Raw genomic sequence first — 23,604 nt, 5'->3', positions numbered from 1 at the left:
CTTCCATTGATTATTATATTAACCAGTTCTCTTACTCTGAAATCACCAGTTTTGCTTGTAAAAGACTGTACAGGAATATTTAGGCTCGACTCTTTTTCTACTTCAAATGTAGAATTAAAAACAAAACTGCATTAAAATCTCCAAACAAAAGGGCACGTTATTCTTATCTTTTCAAAAACGAGAATTCTTTGTCTTATTTGTTTGTTTTGAGGCTTGTTCAGCAGAAAATAGGTATTTGTGACAATGAAGTTAGTAGCCCTATACAAAATATGAGGGTTTTTCAAATTAGTGTTTGTTACTAAAACTGTTAAAAAGTCCACAAATTAATTACAAATTCTTCAAATCCTTAGGTCCCTCTTTACTGTTACTTAATTTAAAAGGCCCCCTGCTGTCCTTCACTATAAGTCCTTTACAGCATTTGCAATGATTATAAACAATGAAATCCTTCATCACAACTTCTTGAGGCTCCCATGTTTTCTGTACAGTGACAATTGTAACATCTGTATGTTTCAACTTTTTAGTAAAAGTCTTCCATTTTCTTTTTGATGCTGTCACAAGGTGCAGGCTTAGGAACCTGGCTTTTAGAATGTATAGCTGACACTATCCAATTTCAGTCACCTGCCTCTGGTGAGGCCATATTTATTAATGTTCCTACAAATTAATCTACCTTTGTCTGTCTTAGTTATGACTATTCGTTCATTTTCTCTGCAGGCATGATTTTAAATAATCCTTTCCCTAGCCGTAATGCATGAATTATTTTTCCAGATAGTTTGATCTTGTTCAAGTTTACATTTCTGCTTTCTTAATTGGTGTAAATTATTATTTTCATAACTATCATATCTGGAGCATCTAGGGTCATTAGTGCAGTTTAAACCTTCATCTGCGACAATCCTTGATTGAAAAAATATCAATGCAGTTGATCATCTGAATTGCAACTTATTTTGTTTTGGAAATGTGACCAAGTTATAGCCTTAGGTCTTATTTTTTAAAGCTTTAGGAACAAACTAAAAATTGTTAAGATCCTTGATCGATTTAAGGAGATTATGTGCCCTCTGTCCGGGAAGATATCCACCAACAGCATAACACTGTCTTTTACCTTGTACATACCCAATTCATTCATCTCTTCGAGGCATCCTAGTGAGCAACCCATATGTGTTCTTGCTTTTGCTGCTGTACTTTCTTCATTTGGGTTGTTTGATACCACAGTATTAACTGGGATTCATTACTAGTACACAAACTAGGAGCATTTTATGTTGGATTGGAAGGGTCACTCAAGAGAAATTTATGTTGTTTATACTCCGCTGTTACTACATCCGGCTGCTTATTTAAAAGACGGCCTGGTGTTTTCTTTACCACCAATATTTCCATAAACTAAGATTTTTGCACACTCCTCTTATCATTTATACTAGAGGTAACACCCTTACAGTTAGAGATATCCAAGTTGCATTCATTATACTTTTCCAGTTGAGAGGGAAAAATAAGATTCTTGTATCTTTTTTGGCTATTCTCCTATTTTTCCTTTTCTTTATCTCCGTAAGCAATATTTCATGTCTTATTATTTTGGCACATTGAGAAAACATTCTTTGGACCGTGTTCTTCTTCTGTTTGATTGAGATTGTTTTTTGGCCACCAATCCAGTACTTCAAGCTAGTGTCAATGGGGTGAGGGGAGGTTTGACCTTACTCAACTTTATCATCATTATGGAAGGGGAAAACATTTGACCAGGTCTTCCTCCTACTTACTCACCTGATCCTTGGGTTCTTATGTGATACTGGAATGAATCTCTTTGTCTTCCATTTTGGCAGTTTATATTTCTGTATGACAGGTGACTTGCCTTCTCTTATCTGGCTCTCTATTATTTGCTAACTGAGACAAAGCGTTCAATTCTGTTAAATATTGCATCAGTAATATATTTGCATCCCTATTATTATTGTTGTCACTAACAAGCTTGTCTAACAGATGAGCTATGGATTTCAATGTTTTATTCATTGCAAGTAGCCATTCCACATTTGTCAGAGCTGTGCCCTCCATCAGCAGGTTGGTTTGTGATAGAGGGGTACCAACTTGGAATATCTCCGAATTTGTGACTCACCCTATTTCAGTAACCATACCGTAATTCTCACCCTCCTCAAGTGTAGAGGACAAGTCAATCAGAAAAGAAAGGGAAAATCTTCTTTATGAGCAATGATTATCAACTTTACATGAAAATTGATGTTATTATGCTTATTCCTCACAGGACTAAACGATCTCTTCCAGTGTTAAATATTTTCTGAAAGCATAGAACATAATGGCATATCCTGTTGATCATTCAGGTAGCCAGAACTGATTTATCACTTACATCATTGTATTCACTAGGTACTTCTTCTTTATTTATCATGTTAACTTTGTGAAGTCCTGAGTATTTCACTGGGCTACTTCTTTTGTTGCCCACTTTCTCCTAGACAGATTGCATAACTACTTTTTCAGGGCTATTGGACCCCATATACCCCTTAGAAGATGTAATACCTGTCTCACTTCCCTTGCACAAATGGACATCTGCATTTTAAACAATATACTGTTCATGGCACTATGTACCTGTGCATCAACCCTGAGCACCTTCGGGTTTTTAAAAGTTGTTTCCAATAGTAAATTGCAAATTTTCCCACAGTTTTCTCTTCAACGAAGCAGGTTTAATTTTTACGTTTGAACTTGTCTGGTGCTCCAGGGGATGTACGTTGTTACAACGCATGCTTTTACTACGCATGCCTTTACAATGCAGGTTTTTCAACGTAAGTCGTTACAACGACTTGCGTTGGGGGGTGCTGGATAGTGAATAGTTTAATTTACTATTCCAACTCCAGTCCCCGTGGATAGTAGGGAAGGTGTTGGATAGTAAATTAAACTATTACCTATCCTAGAGCGCCCCAGCGCAATTCGTTGTAATGACTTGCGTTGAGAAACATGCGTTGTAAAGGCACTGCGTGGTAAAAGTTGCGTCGTAAAGGATGTTTCCCGCTCCAGGTAAGACAGTTCATTCCCTGATGTTCTTTGCCTCCTCTTATCTTTTCGTTTGCCCCTGCATTTCTTCTCTCCGATAAAGTCCTGAGTTATTACTTTACTTTCGGCCCCAGAAGAGAACTTTTTACTTACAACATTGCATGTTTTCACAATGGTAGTTATAGTTTCTCTGATCGAGTTCTTTGTGCTTATTAACTCTATCTCTTTTCTTCACAATCCTAGTATGAAGGGTTAGTCCCAGTGGACTTTGGGATTTTGATACCTCATTTATCATAGAGTCGGGTCTCCCACAAATAGCCATTCTAATGCAGGTTTTAATCTTGTGCCCTTATAAATATATTTAATCATAATTCCAAACAAGCATGTGCTTTGCAATAGGTCTTGCATTTTCGAGAGTTTGAGCTATTGGCATTCTAAATGACAATGCCTTTTATTTATGTGTTTTGAAAACCTGCCAGTGGTGCATATACATGCACTTTGTACTTATAGTCCTTGTTTACGGAAGCAAGGCTAACAATAAAAGATGTGCAGCTACTGCCAGCCTTGCTTCTCGTAAGCAAGGACTAAGTGCGTGTTTACGCACCGCTTGCTGGTTTTCAAAACACATAAATAAAATGCATTGTCATTTACAATAGCAATAGCTCAAACTCTCACAAACGAGAGAGCCATTGCATTGCAAATGCTTGCTTAAATGTATAGCTTTGACCTAAAAGTGAATGTATCTAATGTTCCAGGAGTAATATATTATCTAAGATCCAGAGATCGTCCATCCCATCGAATAAGCCAAGGCTGCTGTTAGCCCCATTAAAGCTGCTTGTGGAATAGAGAATAGAGTAAGCAGATTTTATGTAAGTCCATTGTACAGAAAGACTTTACATCAGGGCAAGAATAAGAAACACGGTTGTTAAACCAAATGTATTCTCATGGACCACTTGAATTAAATCACAGAACATTAAGGAAAAATGCAGAACTACTAAGAAGTTCAAACAAACTGCCCTTTAACAATTTTTGTTACTTCGGTAACAAACTGTTTTTTATTACAAATGTAAATCAATCTGTGACTTTAAAAAGTAGAGAAAATAGGGTCAACTTAGTTTCCTACATGATTTGCCTCGCTTTTCCGTATTACACAAACATTAGAAATGATGCAAATTGGTGTGCACTCTTTTTTACAACAGTGCAAACATCCTGTGATAATTCTAAAATTACCCAAATCCACTGCAAATTAAAAAACAGTTTTGTTTCAGAGGTCTGTAATTTTGACAGCAAAGTCTCTCAGATAAAAACAAAGCCTGGCTGTGCGCCATTTGTCTGACAGAGCCTGTATGAAAATAAAGCCATGCAGCGAAAAGCGTTATGGGCACGGGAGGAAAGAGTGGGGGCAATGAAAATAAAACCACATGTTACTGCCAGGAGGCCCATAAATGCTAGTGGCTGCTATAAAAGGTTATCAGCTCAGACAGTTCCCCCAGAGACCCAAATATTCTGAGGAGAAGCGATGATAGCAGCAAATACAGGAAGCAAGACTGAACCATCGACAATGTGAGGAGCGGGATTTAATAACCAATGGGGGGAAAGGCAACAAAGAGCTGCTGAAATTATATGAACTTGAAGAGTCTGCCACACCCACCGAAGCCCCCCCTGCTTTTAGTAAATGCAGAGCACAGCATTATGAAACGAGACGGCCGGGGACAGACCAATGATGGCCACTGGAACATGAAGCCTTTGCCACCAAATGCCACACCTCACAGTTTATGCCTTTGTCCCTGTATAACGGAACTAGTGCTCATGTAAACGAGTATGCGGTATATAAACAAGGCGTATTGTATTAAAAATGAGTGCCGGTGGCATCCACCTTGAACCACCAGTTCAAATTAAGTGATGGAACCAAAACCACATTTCTAAGATACGATCACAGTTTGAAATGTAGCACAGCCTATTACATGGAAGGACTAGTTAGTCTTTTACCTGGAGCACCAACAGCAGTAAGGGGAAGCCTGACACCACACTCACTGCAGGACGTGGGAGAAACATCCCAGGAGAAGTGCTGGCAAACCTTGCACCTCATTCCTGGGTTGTTCTTTTCCTTAAGACCATGACCATGTGGCTCAGTTTCACAGTGCCACCGCCGACTATGTGTAGGATGGGCTAAGTAAGAGAAGCCCGGGAACTGCCTATCTGCAGACATTGACTCATGCGATCACAGGAGCAGCTACAATGGCTACTGGATTAGTTATACTGAACATAGGATAGGAAATGAAAGGTAAGTCGTCTCCTGTTGGATTGCTCAGCTTCATTGTCTGGGCCATGAGAGTTGTTTAAAGAAACAAAACACAAAGTGCTAAAATTGTTTCTGCTTTTGGATGTGAAAGAGGATTTCATTATAGCGTTTTAAAATGAGCAAACCGGAGGATACTAGATCTATTAAAGGGACCACTGGATATATGCTAAAAGTATGCATGCGGAGACAGTAAACTATGCAGCAAATGTCATGAAAGCAATAAACGCGATACCCTTCTGCAACAGCTGCTCCTGTACAACAATTACAAATTACAAAAAGCAAGGTGTGGCCACCACATTTCAAGAATACAGCTCAGGGTGCCTTGGTGCAACAATTCGAAAAAAGATTTCTTTTCAACAACTGATCAAGAATGGAAGTGGAAAGACACTGTAGTTAGGCAGTACTGCTCTGCAGAAAAACGTTATTGAGTTATCGTTCCATTAACTACTTAGGAGGCAGGAAAATAGAGCGACACTGCACTTAACCAATGGGAAGCCAGTAGGCGGGATCGAGTCCTGTATCGAATACAGCAGGTCTTCCATTCAGAGCATGCCCTCTGCCTAGGCTCGACATAAAAATAAGTAAATGAATAATAAGACGTTTGCAGGTATACACTGATTCGCACTAATTCAATTGCAATTCAGTAACAAAACCTCCAGTATCGCAGTATACTAGTTGATTCATTCAAGACAAGGCTCAGTGATAAAGTGGCTAGCAGAAAAGGTGCAGATATTAAAGAGACCAGTGCCTCTGTCTGTCTGTAAATAATGGTAGATATAATTCACACAATTCTTGCAGAGTTCTTAAACTATACAGATGTTAATCATCAAATACAAATTGGTTACAAGCTTTTTCAAGTGCCGCTGTCTTGAGGAGAATAGCATTGGAATAAGACTCAAGTCGAGTCATGCGTAGCGGGCATGGGGAGTCTCATCTCAGAAATCAACTGCTCTCTCTCACCCAGGCATGAGCACATACAACTACATCTGTGGCACCTCAACACCTCCTGATGTCCAAACAAAGTCAGGCAGATTATCAGATGGATTATCAACCATCAACCATCAGGTTTCCACTTTTGAATCACTTGCTAGTCTCTGGCACCCCTGACAGCCTGGCCACTTTCCCAGCCTTCCTAGATCCAACCAGGCATGCTGCTTCTCACAACTTCAACAATTCCAGCATACAGACAAACCTTTACTGCCCAATTAACAATTTTCAATATACATATGGTAACTGTTCAACTGCCACTTCCACATAGTCAAAGGAACCAGGCACATGATCACTTTTTAGTCCTTTCAAGCCTCTACCATAAGACTACTTTGACAATTTAGTAGTTTCAGCAATTTCTGCAGTTACACCGTTCAAGCAAGGTCTATGCAGGGCAGTTATTATGTAGCAAATGAGAGAAAGACACATAGGAAAGTATGTAACAAAGTCAGACAATGACAGGAATGCCCCAAGAGCACAAGCCGCAGCAGTAACTAAGCTGGACACCTCCGTGCACCGTCCAGGCACTCCAGTCAATGCCTAATGCATGGCCCCTCAAAAACCCTCAATACACTGCTTGCTTTCTCTGGACTCGACCCATTTATTCTGGCCGCTTTCTAGGCTCATCCTCACCTCGTCCCAATCCAGGTGTCTGGCTCCATGGGCTTCAGCTCTGAACCAGTCTACTTCAAGCTGCTCTCCCTAGTTTTGCTGGGTAGAATAATCTTCATTTACTGCAGCAGGGCTCTTTAGCTACTCAGAGCTGAAGGTGTGAGTGAGGATCTCTTGACAACTTCAAAGTAGGCCCATACAGCTCTGGGCGGCTGAGGGTAGCCTCTTCACCTCGTAGCTCAAGCTAAACTTATCAGTATTAGTATCTGGAGAAACCTTAAAGTGTCCTGCAAATTAGAATAAAGCTGTGGAAACAGTGCAGGCTATGATATCACATTTCAAAGAATTAATCACCAGTATATAATTCTGACCTGACAATGACCAATCTCCGTGACCAAATCATCGCTTTTTATAAATTTTTGCCACATCACAGCTTAGATTCCAGAAATGTAGCCAGTGGTCAGAAGGCAGCTTGCACCAGCCCATTTCTCCTGTTAGTGCCACGTTAAACAGAACCAACTACTATCCATGAAAGTGGGTAGAGGATATGGCGTAATGGCCAGAGCTGGTGTGTGAAATAACAACCATGGCACTTGAACTAAAGATAAATTCTAATCAATTAAATAAATTAAAAAAGGAAGAAGTAGTAGGTCTGTACTCAAAATTTATTATTGACCTTGTTAAAATTAACAGTCACAAAACATACATACTAACCATCAATATAGACAATATCAAATTATTCATAAATTCAACGGTACATAATCAGTATACATTAGAAATTAACAATTCACAATTAAAGGGTGGCTTAACAGTTAGTTCTCTACGCGCGTTTCGGCGACCAGCGCCTTCTTCTGGAGTAGCCACGTGAAACCTAAAATAGGTAAAATTAGATAAAAGAATAATAATATTCAAATCAATACATAATATAATCCCTATATTAAAAATAAAGAGTTAATTGTACAGGTAAAAACTAATTTTGTCAACATACAGCAATATAACTACATCTTCTTTTTGGAGAAACAGAACTGAGTTTTGAATAATTCAATTTCAAACTATGATTTTTCTAAGTGGTAAAGAAGGGGAGAAAGCCATAAATTTAGCATCACAGGTTTGAAAAAGGCCTGATATTGTTGATAATGAGTATAAAACGGATACACCATTATTTTAAGGAAAATATTTTTAAAGTACCAACATTTTACTTATTCACTTAAGGTGGTACACGATAACCTAATCTCATGCAACCTCAGCAACCTGAGCAACTTAAGTCTCATGGTCTATTGGGGGGCAAAAATGAGCAATTGCTATTAAATGAAGCTGTTTATTTAGTGCAGAGTTGACACATAATACTGACGATTATTTGCACGGACTTAGTTGCAAAATGACCTCAAGCATGAACTATTATCTGATAAAGCTGAGGGGGTGGAACAGGGTAAGCTGAAACGAAAAGCATGATTTAATTATGTGGCCCATTTTATTTAAAATGATGTTTATGAAATGCGATAGTTTAATGAAAATCGCCTCAAATGATCTAATCTTAGTTAAAGATCAAATCATCTACACTGATAACGGCGGGAAGGTTCATAAGTCGATAATGTTTTACTTTATATTATGAGAAATGCCACACAATTCTTATCGTTTAATAATTAAAGTCGACATTGTTCAAAAAGTTCTCTTACATGTGCAAGTGGGGGACCCCACACGAGTCGGACTCGACTTCCAAATTACCAAAATATAGGTTTTATGAGGAATTGGTAACAATCTATGCAATGGAGGTGCAGGCCAGCGTCACAAATTATTTCCCAAAGCATTATTTTATGGTTGCAAAACAAGAGAACCAATGTTACCTGATTTAGTATCGTCAAAACAGCTTCCTGTTTCTGTTTAGCTAAAAATATCTAGTCTTGACACTCATTCCAGTTCTATAAATAAAATACAAACGGTGTCAGCGAAAAAATGAAAGCAGTGATTTGATAACGTAATGATTAAGGGAAATTACATGTGACTCTGTGAGTACCTGATATACAAATGTTAAACATCCTGCCTCGCGTCCCAGTTTATATAGTTGATTGTGTGTGTGGATACTGCAAAAAACGAGAATGATAAGTTCATAAGTCATGATTCATAATTCCAATGTGCCCCAGTCTAAGGCGGTTTCGCAGTTATAACATTAAATTAACACGTACCTCAAATATTTTGAAGGCTGCAGGAATTGCAACAAAGAAGTCTTCTTGATATGAAGAACCTCCTTTAGTATCGTCAAGTATAGTAAAGGGATGCCAACGAAAATATGTGCAAAATAAGAAAGAGAATATTTTTTAAAACGTGGCATTAAAGAGGTTATCGTGCTTCTAAACGATCATTTTAGTCGAAGCCTAGAGCTGTCAAAGATAAATGACGGCATTCAGACACTCACCAAACTGAGCTTGTTCTCGAATCGATAAAGACTGGAAGCGAGGCACAGGATTCACGGCTTCTGATAAAAACAGCACCGTTTGTCCAAAGAGCCCGTTATTTAAGCTCTGTGGTCCGGAAGTTAACAGAGAGGTATCAGGTGTGTAGATCCAGCGCTTGACCGAAACAAACAGTCCCCTCTAAAGGGCTAGAAAAGCGCCGATGGACTAGCAAAATATTTTGTAGAAACAAATGAAGGACTCCGCGCGTCATTCGATCAACAGTGCAACCAAAGGAACAAAAGACTCCATACACCATCTGATCATTAGTGCAACTGAGATGGAGTTCGAACAGGCAGCTTCTATAATATTATAACGTATTTAAAGATGTACATGAAGTCTGTGTCATTGAAAATTATAAAAAACGGACGAAAATATCAGCTTAAAAAATGAAACGAGAAAAAAAATATAAAAAGGATATATAGCCAACATAAAAGGACAGCCGTAGCAACAAAAAAACTAGTAAAGGAGGCTCTTATATATATTGGTTTTCAAGAATTGGCCATTATTCAAGAATGAAATAAAGTAATATATTTTCTCATATGATATACTATAACCAATTACTGAATGGCAATACATCATTATATGCCCATATTATGAAAAAATGTATAATGAATTACAGTTATACATTTTCTCATTTGATAAAATGTAACTATTTATTGAATGGCAATACATCATTATATGCCCACATTATGAAAAAATGTATATGAATAAACAGTTAACATAGAGCATTTTCCCAGGGTATGTCACTATTCAGCCCACGCCGAAAGGTATCAAGAACAAAAATCCAATAAACCTCTCTCTTTCTTCTTATCTCAGCTCCACCTTTAGAGTCTGGTATATGGATTTTTTTCTAATACGCGCCATTGAAAATCATCAGGGCCATGGTTCAAGTCAACAAAATGCTTTACCATGGGTGCAATTGTTTTCTTAGTTCTGATAGCAGAACGATGTTCAGTGAGGCGGGTTTGTACCATTCGTGAAGTTTCCCCTATATACCCCAGATGGCACGGGCATTGTATGAAATAGACAACATTTGTAGTTTTGCAGTTCCACATTTCTCTTGCTTTAGAGGTATGCCCATTGTAGCTAAATTCTTCACCTGCAAGAATACTTCTACAGGATATGCAGGTCGAACAAGGTAATTTTCCTCTGATGGGGTGATTGGTCAGGATTGACCTCTGTGTGAATTTCTGGTTGTCAGCCTGGTTAGAAAGACGTGAATGCACGATGAAATCTTTGATGTTCTTACTCCGTCTATGGGCAAATAACGGCTTATCTAGGTTTGTCTCCACTGTGCAATTACTGTTGAGAATGTGCCAGTTTGAACTTATGATCTGTTTTACCTTCGCATTAACCGTTGAGTGCTTGGTAATGCAGACCACTTGTTTATTTTCCTTGGAGGGTTTATTTCTCAATAGACAATCTCGGTCGTAATATCGAGCTCTTTTATATGAGTTCCTCACCAGCCGGTGAGGATAACCCCTATCTATGAATTTTGATCTCATAATCAAAGCCTGTTTGTCGAAATCGGCAAGGTCAGTACAGTTCCGTCTGACCCTCAAAAACTGCGAAAAAGGGATACTATCTTTTTGCGTTCTGGGGTGGAAGCTTTTGTAATGCAGAAGTGTATTCCTTGCAGTGGGTTTTACATGCAGGTCGACTTTGAGTTCACCTAGATCTGATATTATTGCACTGTCTAAAAATTCGACTCTTTCTGAACTCACATGAGTAGTGAAACGTAAGTTGGGGTCTGCTTCGTTAATCCAAGCAGTAAATTCCATTAGAGTATCCCTCCCATCGGTCCAGACAAAGAAAATATCATCGATATATCTGGACCAATGGGAGATGGATTCAAAAAAAGGGGCAACCTCGTTTTCGATGTATCTCCTTTCGAAAGCCGCCATATAGATGTTTGCGATCGACGGGGCCACGGACGCCCCCATACTCACACCTTTGATTTGGCGATAAGTATGGGGCCCAAACCCAAAGATGTTCTCAGTAAGTACGATTCTCAAACATGCAAGTAGAAAGGTTGATGGACATTGAATTCCATGCTCATTGATAAACCATGCCGTAGTTTCCATGGCTTCAGCAATAGGTATATTGCTGTATAGGGATTCTATGTCCATTGTTACCAATAAGTCATGTGTTGGGTTAAACTTTAAGCCTTCAACTCCAGAGATCATGTGCCCGGTATCTCGTACATATGACTCGATTTTGGGAATATGTGGACGTAAGTAATTGTCCACGTATTTAGACAAGGGTTCCGTTATTGTACCTATGGTGGAAACTATAGGACGATAGGGAGGATTGCTCTGATGTTTGTGTATTTTAGGCAATCCATACACACATGCCATCTTTCCTTGATTATGATTCAAAAAGTCATATTCCTTGTCTGAGATGTCTCCATTTTCCAGAGCTTGGTTTGTTAGAAATCGTATCTCTTTAGAGATGTTAAGAGTAGAATATGATTTCACTGGACTATAGAACAAGGTATCTTGCAACATTTCTAGCATACTTTTCTCATATTGGGTGGAGTCAGAGATCACAATACCACCTCCTTTATCACATCCTTTAATGGTAAAGTTATTATTGGAGGATAAGGAGGAGAAAGAGTCGAATTTTTAGACATTGCAATAATATCAGATCTAGGTGAACTCAAAGTCGACCTGCATGTAAAACCCACTGCAAGGAATACACTTCTGCATTACAAAAGCTTCCACCCCAGAACGCAAAAAGATAGTTTCCCTTTTTCGCAGTTTTTGAGGGTCAGACGGAACTGTACTGACCTTGCCGATTTCGACAAACAGGCTTTGATTATGAGATCAAAATTCATAGATAGGGGTTATCCTCACCGGCTGGTGAGGAACTCATATAAAAGAGCTCGATATTACGACCGAGATTGTCTATTGAGAAATAAACCCTCCAAGGAAAATAAACAAGTGGTCTGCATTACCAAGCACTCAACGGTTAATGCGAAGGTAAAACAGATCATAAGTTCAAACTGGCACATTCTCAACAGTAATTGCACAGTGGAGACAAAACTAGATAAGCCGTTATTTGCCCATAGACGGAATAGGAACATCAAAGATTTCATCGTACATTCACGTCTTTCTAACCAGGCTGACAACCAGAAATTCACACAGAGGTCAATCCTGACCAATCACCCCATCAGAGGAACATTACCTTGTTCGACCTGCATATCCTGTAGAAGTATTATTGCAGGTGAAGAATTTAGCCACAATGGGCATACCTCTAAAGCAAAAGACATGTGGAACTGCAAAACTACAAATGTTGTCTATTTCATACAATGCCCGTGCCATCTGGGGTATATAGGGGAAACTTCACGAATGGTACAAACCCGCCTCACTGAACATCGTTCTGCTATCAGAACTAAGAAAACAACTGCACCCATGGTAAAGCATTTTGTTGACTTGAACCATGGCCCTGATGATTTTCAATGGCGCGTATTAGAAAAAATCCATATACCAGACTCTAAAGGTGGAGCTGAGATAAGAAGAAAGAGAGAGGTTTATTGGATTTTTGTTCTTGATACCTTTCGGCGTGGGCTGAATAGTGAAATACCCTGGGAAAATGCTCTATGTTAACTGTTTATTCATATAAATTTTTTCATAATATGGGCATATAATGATGTATTGCCATTCAATAAATAGTTACATTTTATCAAATGAGAAAATGTATAACTGTAATTCATTATACATTTTTTCATAATATGGGCATATAATGATGTATTGCCATTCAGTAATTGGTTATAGTATATCATATGAGAAAATATATTACTTTATTTCATTCTTGAATAATGGCCAATTCTTGAAAACCAATATATATAAGAGCCTCCTTTACTAGTTTTTTTGTTGCTACGGCCGTCCTTTTATGTTGGCTATATATCCTTTTTATATTTTTTCGTTTAATTTTTTAAGCTGATATTTTCGTCCGTTTTTTATCATTTTCAATGACACAGACTTCATGTACATCTTTAAATACGTTATAATATTATAGAAGCTGCCTGTTCGAACTCTATCTCAGTTGCACTAATGATCAGATGGTGTATGGAGTCTTTTGTTCCTTTGGTTGCACTGTTGATCGGATGACGCGCGGAATCCTTCATTTGTTTCTACAAAATATTTTGCTAGTCCATCGGCGCTTTTCTTGCCCTTTAAAGGGGACTGTTTGTTTCGGTCAAGCGCTGGATCTACACACCTGATACCTCTCTGTTAACTTCCGGACCACAGAGCTTAAATAACGAGCTCTTTGGACAAACGGTGCTGTTTTTATCAGAAGCCGTGAATCCTGTGCCTCGCTTACAGTCTTTATCGATTCGAGAACAAGCTCAGTTTGGTGAGTGTCTGAATGCCGTCATTTATCTTTGACAGCTCTAGGCTTCGACTAAAATGATCGTTTAGAAGCACAATAACCTCTTTAATGCCACGTTTTAAAAAATATTCTCTTTCTTATTTTGCACATATTTTCATTGGCATCCCTTTACTATACTTGACGATACTAAAGGAGGTTCTTCATATCAAGAAGACTTCTTTGTTGCAATTCCTGCAGCCTTCAAAATATTTGAGGTACGTGTTAATTTAATGTTATAACTGCGAAACCGCCTTAGACTGAGGCACATTGGAATTATGAATCATGACTTATGAACTTATCATTCTCGTTTTTTGCAGTATCCACACACACAATCAACTATATAAACTGGGAAGCGAGGCAGGATGTTTAACATTTTTATATCAGGTACTCACAGAGTCACATGTAATTTCCCTTAATCATTACGTTATCAAATCACTTCTTTCATTTTTTCGCTGACACCGTTTGTATTTTATTTATAGAACTGGAATGAGTGTCAAGACTAGATATTTTTAGCTAAACAGAAACAGGAAGCTGTTTTGACGATACTAAATCAGGTAACATTGGTTCTCTTGTTTTGCAACCATAAAATAATGCTTTGGGAAATAATTTGTGACGCTGGCCTGCACCTCCATTTAATAGATTGTTACCAATTCCTCATAAAACTTATATTTTGGTAATTTGGAAGTCGAGTCCGACTCGTGTGGGGTCCCCCACTTGCACATGTAAGAGAACTTTTTGAACGATGTCGACTTTAATTATTAAACGATAAGAATTGTGTGGCATTTCTCATAATATAAAGTAAAACATTATCGACTTATGAACCTTCCCGCCGTTATCAGTGTAGATGATTTGATCTCTAACTAAGATTAGATCATTTGAGGCGATTTTCATTAAACTATCGCATTTCATAAACATAATTTTAAATAAAATGGGCCACATAATTAAATCATGCTTTTCGTTTCAGCTTACCCTGTTCCACCCCCTCAGCTTTATCAGATAATAGTTCATGCTTGAGGTCATTTTGCAACTAAGTCCGTGCAAATAATCGTAAGTATTATGTGTCAACTCTGCACTAAATAAACAGCTTCATTTAATAGCAATTGCTAATTTTTGCCCCCCAATAGACCATGAGACTTAAGTTGCTCAGGTTGCTGAGGTTGCATGAGATTAGGTTATCGTGTACCACCTTAAGTGAATAAGTAAAATGTTGGTACTTTAAAAATATTTTCCTTAAAATAATGGTGTATCCGTTTTATACTCATTATCAACAATATCAGGCCTTTTTCAAACCTGTGATGCTAAATTTATGGCTTTCTCCCCTTCTTTACCACTTAGAAAAATCATAGTTTGAAATTGAAATGCACAAGGAAATGAAGGCCCACAGCTAGGGCATTGTAGAGTTATTCAAAACTCGGTTCTGTTTCTCCAAAAAGAAGGTGTAGTTATATTGCTGTATGTTGACAAAATTAGTTTTTACCTGTACAATTAACTCTTTATTTTTAATACAGGGATTATATTATGTATTGATTTGAATATTATTCTTCTTTTATCTAATTTTACCTATTTTAGGTTTCACGTGGCTACTCCAGAAGAAGGCGCTGGTCGCCGAAACGCGCGTAGAGAACTAACTGTTATGCCACCTTTTAATTGTGAATTGTTAATTTCTAATGTATACTGATTATGTACCGTTGAATTTATGAATAATTTGATATTGTCTATATTGATGGTTAGTATGTATGTTTTGTGACTGTTAATTTTAACAAGGTCAATAATAAATTTTGAGTACAGACCTACTACTTCTTCCTTTTTTAAATTTATTTAATTGATTAGAATTTATCTTTAGTTCAAGTGCCATGGTTGTTATTTCACACACTATTTATCCCTGACCTAGGACTTGTATTATCCATTTTCTCAGGGGGTCCTTGTTTTTCACACGTAATGGCCAGAGCTGCCGACTTCGGAGCTTAAGGACCAGGTTTGAAACTCGTTGTCGGCAACATCCTGTGATTCTGGGCAAATTACTTAATCTCCCCTGCCTACAAGAAATAAATTAGTCCTTGACTGGAGCTCATGAAAAGCATCAGTGTTGATGATTAACTGCCAGTGCTCAGCACCGGAAACCACCAGCTCAAATTAAGCACTGAATGTAACCCCCTTACACTCCCAAGAACAGGGGATCCTATCTAGGGAAATCTCAGCCACCTTTATGTCCCTTTACCTCTACAAAATGCAGGTGAGTCCTCTCTTTTATCATCAGACCTGGCATTTACATCTTCAAATACTGAAAAATGTGATTTGAACTATATTCCTAAGCTCTTTCTCTTTCCATAAATACACCTTTAATACTCTTGCAATACCCTCTTAGTCTTTAGGCTGTTTTTACGCCAAACTAGAGTAATGTCAAGGTCTATTGTTTTGCATTTTCTAGCCTTATATTCATTCCACCCTCCCTCTTTCTTTGGAAAGGCTGATTTATATGCCCACCTTATGTCACAACTCTAACTCTGATACAGCTTTATATATAATGTTCTGGTAACTTCTGACATCCTTACACTAGCATTGTGGTCCACCATATGCTTGAGAGGTGCGCAGACTGTGCCTATCATATAGATATTATCTTGCAAGGATATTAAGACTAATGATTGCACCCTTATCTCTGAGTCGCTGCGTACATTTACTGAATTCCATCTTATTTCTTTTTTTATTCTTTTATTAAAGATTTAATAGAGCTGAAATTGATCACCATAAGACATCAAACACAAATAGCTTTGCCGGGTAACATCCAAACCCAAAGGAATACACAAAAAAATTTACATTAGGAATCAAACCTAGAATGAACATATCGAGTAAGGAAGAATTAAATGATAAGAGGAGTCTCAACAGTCAGAGAAATCAGCAAATCAACAAATCAGAGATCAAAAATAGTTGCCCAAATACGTTGAAAGGGTTTAAAGCTCTTTGCTCCTCTTGTCCTATAAGTAGCCAATTCTACTTCAGAAATCTGGCAGAATAGAGCCCACCACTCAGACATCATGGGCACTACAGGGTTAATCCAAGATTTTCCAGTGCATAAACGAGCAGTAATAATGGCAATTTTTAGAACACAATATATCTATGGCCAAAGTCCGGTTTAAATGCCAGCATAATCTCTGACAGATAGCTGGAAATTGGGCTCCCCACGAAAGGAGAGAAGCTGACTCAGACTAAACAAGAAATTCTGAAGTGCAAGACAGCTGGCAAACATATGAGCTATGTCGGCTGCGTATGTGCCGCATTTGGGGCAAACATTCAATCATAAGAGGGAATTCTAACCCACTTGCAGATTCTCTCTTTTTTAACTGTTGCAGCTTAAGACTGACCATAAGAAGTGAGCGATTGATTACGTCAAAGGAGCTAGTAATTTCTTCAGTAGGGATATCTAACTGAAACCTAGTGCTCTACTTATACACCTGTGTCATTAGATCATCAACTCTATGGGCAGTAAGAATATTATATTGTAACCTGATCAGAAATTTAACAGTAGTCGTAGAGAGATATGACAGGAAATTGGAATCAACACCCACTGCAGCATATGCATCATTACACAAGAAAAAATAATGAATCTGCAAGTATTTAAAAAAAGGACTTGTGCATAAGGTCATGCAGCAATCATAGGGTGGAAAAAGAACTGAGCCCACAATAGTCAAAAATGTTCTCAGCAATCTTAAGCCCCTTGTTATACCAGAGTTTAGCCACCGAATTGTGAAATATAGCCGGAAGATTTGGATTCCCCCCATAGAGGTGTATATATATATATATATGGCAGAAAGGAAATATCTAGAACATATCTTACCCCAGATTCGGACACTATCCTTAAGGATCTTTAACTAAACCCACTTAAAGTAGTTGGGATCTGAGTGCCTATGTAACAAAAAACTAATATCAGGGCCCAGTGCCATTGGATATCCTTATGGATAGAAGAGTAACCTGATCAATCAGTAGATTCCTTATAAGGGCCCTGAAAGATACCTAGAAATAGAGCTTAAAATCGGGCAACTGGAGATTCCCCTGTCATGCAGGAGTTGTAAAAAGCAAATAACTCACCCGGCTCACTCGTAACACCAGATAAAGCTGCTAAAGCACCCTCAAGATGTTTAAAAATTAATCCGGAACTCGAAGAGGTATTGAGTGAAAGAGATATAAACATTTCTGAAGAATATTCATCTTGATAATGATGCATCGGCCAATAATACGTATCGGGAGACGGTTCCAAGACTGCATCTTTGCTATAACTGACTGCAGCAACATCTCATAGTTAAGTTGAACAATTCGCTGTGCATAAGTAGACACCCTGATCCCAAGATAGGTGGCCACTGGGACAGTCCCTGGAATTAGGCAATCTGCTTAAAAATTTAGCAAAACATGAGTTTTTGTGAGATTGAGCTTAAAGCTATAGACAGCTCGAACCTCATGGTTTTGTTTGACACTTGTTCGATGTCTGACATAGAGTCTGATGTATAATGACGACATCGTCAGCATAAGCATTTACTTTCGGCTCAATTCCAATCGAATTGACTGGGCTGATCATTGCATTGGAAAGAGGAGACCTAAGGTAGGGCTCAATTTATAAGATGAAGAACATTGGGGACAGCAGACAACCCTGACAGGTACCCCTGCGGATAATAATAAATCAAGTGCAATTTTCATCCAAAACCATCCTAGCCATAGGACTTCTATAAAAGCTCTGAACATGGAGAATGAATGTATGGCCAACACTAAAGGCGACCATTATTGCTCACAGAAAATCCTACACAACCAGGTCGAAAACATTCTTTGTGTCCTCCTACAGATTCCACAACATCAAAAAGGGCAACTGCTGTATTAGTATAGCTGGTAGTATCCCTGCCAGGTACGAAGCTGTGTTGATAATGGGAGACCAAATGTTGGGAAAGAGGGGCAATTCAAGAGGTTAGTATTTTGGCATAAATGTTTGCAGCTGTAATCAAAGAGATAGGGTGATATGACCCTCCCTCCTCCAGATGTGTTTCATTCTTCAAGAAGATTGCTGTAATAATACATCCTGGAAGGCAGGAGTCTCACCCCGTCATCAATATGCATAACCAGCTCCATAAATTCTGGAAGAAGTATATCGCTAAACGTCTTGTAAAACTGCAGTGGAATAGTATCTTCCTGTAGTGTCAGAGGCACTCCCATATATTGGGACCATGTGATGACCTTTGACTACCATTCTTTTAATTGATGTGTTTTAATCCACTCTGCTGTGGGAGTGGGAGTGTTTGCTTTTTAAAACCTTGCTAGGAACAGAATGTGTGGGATGTGCATTTGAAGAGAGAAAGGTGTGGAATCTACTTCTCTGTCTCAGAGTGTAGTTTTATAGGCAGTGGTGTCCAAATGTGCATTATGTTGTAAAATGGGAAATGAAGTGTGTGGTGCTATAGGCAGTGGTACACAAATGTGTATTATGTTGTACCATGGGAAATTTTATGAAGTTTTTACTTTTGACTTTGACATGCCCTAAACTCTATATGCTCTCTATATGCTCTATCCAAGCTCAGTAATCTAAGCTAGCAGCAGTGCCCACATCTGTTGGATTGCACAAGAATCTGTAATTTTTTATGGACGACAATGAACACTACATTAACCAGGTCCCCCGGTTCGTTCAAAAAACGCTGTAAAATCCAACCATGTTGTTTACTCAAACCTCGCTTGGAGTGCATAAGAATCTGCATTTTCTATGATCGACAAAGAATACTACATCAACCAGGTGCCGCGGCCAGAGAAGAAGAAAAAACGCTGTAAGCTCCACCTGTGTGTTGCCTTAAAATCCAGCCGAGCCCGGCCGCCAGTGCTGACGTCAGACGCCGAAGTCAGAAGCGAGGAGAGAGACGGAGTGCCGGAATCAAAGCGGATGTAAGTGATAGAAGCATACGAGTAAAATTGAGGAGCCAAGATGCTTTAGATCGAGCTAGCACTAATGCACGGCTTATTTTCCATCAACAGCCTCGAAGGAAATCTCTTACTGTAAAGCGTGAAAAATCTCTTTTTCCCGCCCGTTCACGAGGTTTGTGCAAAGGTGGCTCTCATTAAAAAGGTGAACTAGCCAGAGATTGCATCCTGATTATGTTTTACTCGTCCCACAGCAAACAGTGCAGGGCAGCTCAATTACAAGCCAGGAATCATTTGTAAAGATCCCCACCTTGAGGTAGGAATGTTAAACACGCGCAGTTACTCAGTTTGGAGTAAGACTCTTTTCTAAAAACAGTGCAGCGAATTCAGGTGGTCCTGACACATTATTATTTTGTACATCTGCAGATATACAGTATCACAGTGCCTTTGGAAAAGAACATTGTTGCCCTGCAAAAGCGACATTTCAGGTACACCTAGATCAGATTGAGTTAACTATAAGTATAGAAGGGATCAGCTGTCCTTACACTATCTATTTTTCTATTACACTTTACAGTACAGGACAGTCTCCAGTCCAGGTCCTGAGGAGAGCCCCTCATTAATACGTGGGTTCGAAACACGTTGACACACTACTGTAACAAGATTCAGGAAGGGCATGTCAGGATTTTGATTTTGGATATTATTCTACCTGTTTTATGACCCTAGTACTTGCTATTGTTCCAGTATAAACAAACAAGCAGGCTAGCAAAAATACTCAGTGCCTCTTGGTTGTCTATAGGTTGTATATCAGGACTGGTGCCTCAAACATTGATTGAGAATAGGCATTTTTGTCTGTTTTTGATGTATATATTGTGTAAATGTAAATATGTTTCATTCACAGTGATTGTCTAATTTATGTTGTGAAAAGTGTAACTGTATGTGAATTTTTGCTACTGAAATTGTATCGTTCTTTTGACATATATGAATGAATTCTGTGGAAAAAGAAAAAAAGAGTAAAAAATACTAAATGAAAAGTGTGTCCGCTTAGATCAATTGGGTAAGTGGTACCAGACTTTGTTGTCATAATTAATCTACTTGTTTTCACTACAAGCAGGAAAATTGGGCTGTCAATAACATCTGAACCCTGCATCCCGCACGACCATCAAGTCTAACAAACATTCCACGCTTCACCTACCTGGCAGCAGAGTGCTACATTCTGGGTGTTGCAGTCCGCGACCGCTTCGTGAACTGAAACAGGTGGGATTACATCTTTGAGGGTGGAGCCTTTTCGCATGAATAAGAATGCTGCAGGACTTTCACCTTAGTATGTTGGAAGCCTCCTAAACACTTGGGCGTTGAAGAAGGCAATACTCTGCCGAAATGCATCCATCATTATTGTGCAAATAAAGTGCTTCCATGGCTGTCCCCCATTGTGGCCTCTGCTCTTTCGTGTAGGAGGAGGTTGGTGTGATATGTTCTGCATCGGCCAGAGACGCAGTTCAGAGGCTACCCTTCAGGAGACCTATTGTTGAATCTACCAACAGGCAGGATAGACCGAAGGGCGTTTTGGAAATGTTTTAAAAAGCTGCAGGGCAGACATAAAGAATGCTCAATGGTTAAACAATAAACCTCTTAACGAGTCATTTTTATTCTCATTCACAACTCGTGCCTACATTTATAACACGTGCTTCAATTTAAATAGCAAGTACGTAGCGCTTACTACCACTAACGAGGCAGTTTTTTTGTTTGTTTTTTAGAAATTACGAAGTCAATGATTACATTATATTAGATTTTGTCTTGGGTTAAAAATGCCCAAACGGACACACTGTTTATTGCCTGTCCAAAGCAGGTGAAATGTATTTGTTTATGCAAAAACAATCAATGGGTAGCCTTTTTCAAAAGACTTCTGGTATGCACCGAAGACTAGCACTGACAGAACCCAGGTCGCCCATTACAAGAAGACTGCAATGTGAGGTCACATCACCTCTCAATTTTAGTAGGTGATATGGTTCAGAACAGTAGGCTTCGTTTACCTCAAGATCATGATTTAAAAATTCGCAGAATTCGATTTGGGAAAATACCATTTCCCCCAACTCTTGCAGGAAGATCTGCCCACCACAGTAAAATATTCATACAGTAGAATGGCTGCGCCGGGCTATCTGTGGTGACGACGGCCTGTTTATAAACATCTCTTGCTTAAGTGCGGAACATAATCTACGTCAAACCAAACTCATTTCCTAAAAGGTTGCGGCTCTAATCAAGAAGAAGCCGGACAAGGAAGATATGACAAACGCGTAGCAAAATTAATCTCTGCTACACAAGGAAATGCTAAGGACTCTGCAGGGATTTGAATGGAGCTCCTGGAAGGAAGCTCGCGTGGCACATGTCCTGTAGTTGTTACACAACAAGGGAGCCTGATTGCTGTGCAGCAGATGGATCAAATAGCATCCAAATCACTGCCTGCAATTCACAAAAAACAAATTAAGCAGCTTGTTGCAGTTGTTACAGTGTCTTTTCTGCCTGTCTGTATTTGAAATCTGTTTCTAGCTACATTTGAAATATGGCGTATTTAACTCAATTCAAGTACAAAAATCGTACAGCTAAACAATGAAAATAAGGTATTGAGCCAGATGGAAAATATCCCAGATACATAAAGTACCCAGCTGTTCTATCAACGTGTTTATCATACTCAGTGACAAGCTGAACAAGACTGTCTTACATTTTACATAGGTTTTCCTTTTATCTAGGGCGAAATTACTGGCATTTGCAAATTACCTTAAAACTCTACACCATACATTTTTTAATATACAGACAGAAGGATCGCTTTACAAAATCCAATGCCAGATTGAAATTACATAATTCAATTTTAGATTTTGCATGAATTTGAAAAGCACAAAGAATGAATGCATTGGAATCTCAACTGTTAGACAATCATTATCATTTGGAGATATCATCCATCTTTAAGCCATCCGAAGATTTAAGATTAAAGTGAACACTTGAGAGTTTGGCACAGTTTATATTTATGCAATGTTATAATTCATAATCCCTGATTACAACTGTGTGGCCAATTCTATTTAGGATTTGAGATTGGGCATTATTTGCCCAAGTACTACAAGGTTTGCCCAGATTACAAGGGTTAAAAAATGATATATGTTTATTAGGCTTTCCTCATATCAAAATGTGCATACATTGTAGTGATACATCTCTCAGGAATTTGCACCATGCCCATAAATAGCCAAGGATGTCAGTTGGATACAACATACATTTTCACAGTTGTTTCTCTGTTTTCCCATACATTTGCAATGACCCGGATAATTAGATTCCCTCCCGTTATACATTGGAACTGAACATACATGCCCGATACATAGTCCCTATCGAACTACCCAGACTGCAAGGTTAGTGCTTTCTGACAGTAATATATAGTGGAATAAATTTAGCATGGTCATTGTTTGGTACGAATGAGAGGAGTTTGTTAAACTGTTGCAGAGAATGAAAACAAGAAGTAGTATTATTGATTTTGGAGCACAGACAGAAGTTGCAGTCAGTCATGACCACTAAGGATTTAACCTGTGTAGCTTGGTCTTGGGACTGCCCACAGTGACAAAGCAGATAACAATGAATACATCTTTGAGTACTTTTCCCAATGAGTAAAAGCTCAGTGTTTTACGCTTTCAGGTGTAAGAAATTCTTGCTCAGTCATGATTCAACAGCCTTAAGACACAGCTAGAGGCTAGTCATGGAAAGAGGAGCAGTTTGAGCTAAATTAATGAAAATAATTGATATCATTTTCATACAATAGCACAGATGGTCCAAAAGACTGTACCAATATCATTAAGGGTATAACACAAACATTAAAAAGAATCGGAGACAGTGAGAAACTCTAATGAAAAACATTCAGACATGTTTGCGGAAGCCGCCCAGACATTAACAATGCAGGTGTTCAACATCATGACAATTGCAAAATGCCAGTAGTTGCCCAACTATGAGTGTTTGTCGACGGTACATACACTGAGTATC

At 38.6% G+C, this 23,604-nt stretch overlaps 1 protein-coding gene and 2 long non-coding RNA genes across 3 annotated transcripts in view; 1 reads left to right on the top strand and 2 right to left on the bottom strand.

Annotated features, from left to right (window-relative positions):
* Window positions 1-23,604, bottom strand: part of LIN7A (lin-7 cell polarity scaffold A) — a 499,534-nt gene that overhangs the window by 402,828 nt on the left and 73,102 nt on the right. The window lies entirely within an intron of this gene.
* Window positions 7,684-8,798, bottom strand: LOC144770553 (uncharacterized). The gene is made up of 3 exons (XR_013598925.1): window positions 8,722-8,798; window positions 8,229-8,311; window positions 7,684-7,748 (listed from the first exon to the last, which is right to left on the bottom strand). It is a non-coding gene; the product is annotated as an uncharacterized LOC144770553 (long non-coding RNA).
* On the top strand, window positions 13,553-15,491 carry LOC144770547 (uncharacterized). Its single transcript, XR_013598924.1, has 6 exons — window positions 13,553-13,689; window positions 13,858-13,919; window positions 14,022-14,088; window positions 14,184-14,258; window positions 14,669-14,751; window positions 15,274-15,491. It is a non-coding gene; the product is annotated as an uncharacterized LOC144770547 (long non-coding RNA).

Source organism: Lissotriton helveticus, chromosome 1_1 (assembly GCF_964261635.1).
Source record: "Lissotriton helveticus chromosome 1_1, aLisHel1.1, whole genome shotgun sequence".
NCBI lineage: Eukaryota > Metazoa > Chordata > Amphibia > Caudata > Salamandridae > Lissotriton > Lissotriton helveticus.
Note: the sequence above shows the minus strand (reverse complement) of the source record. Positions and strands in the feature narration are given on the sequence as shown.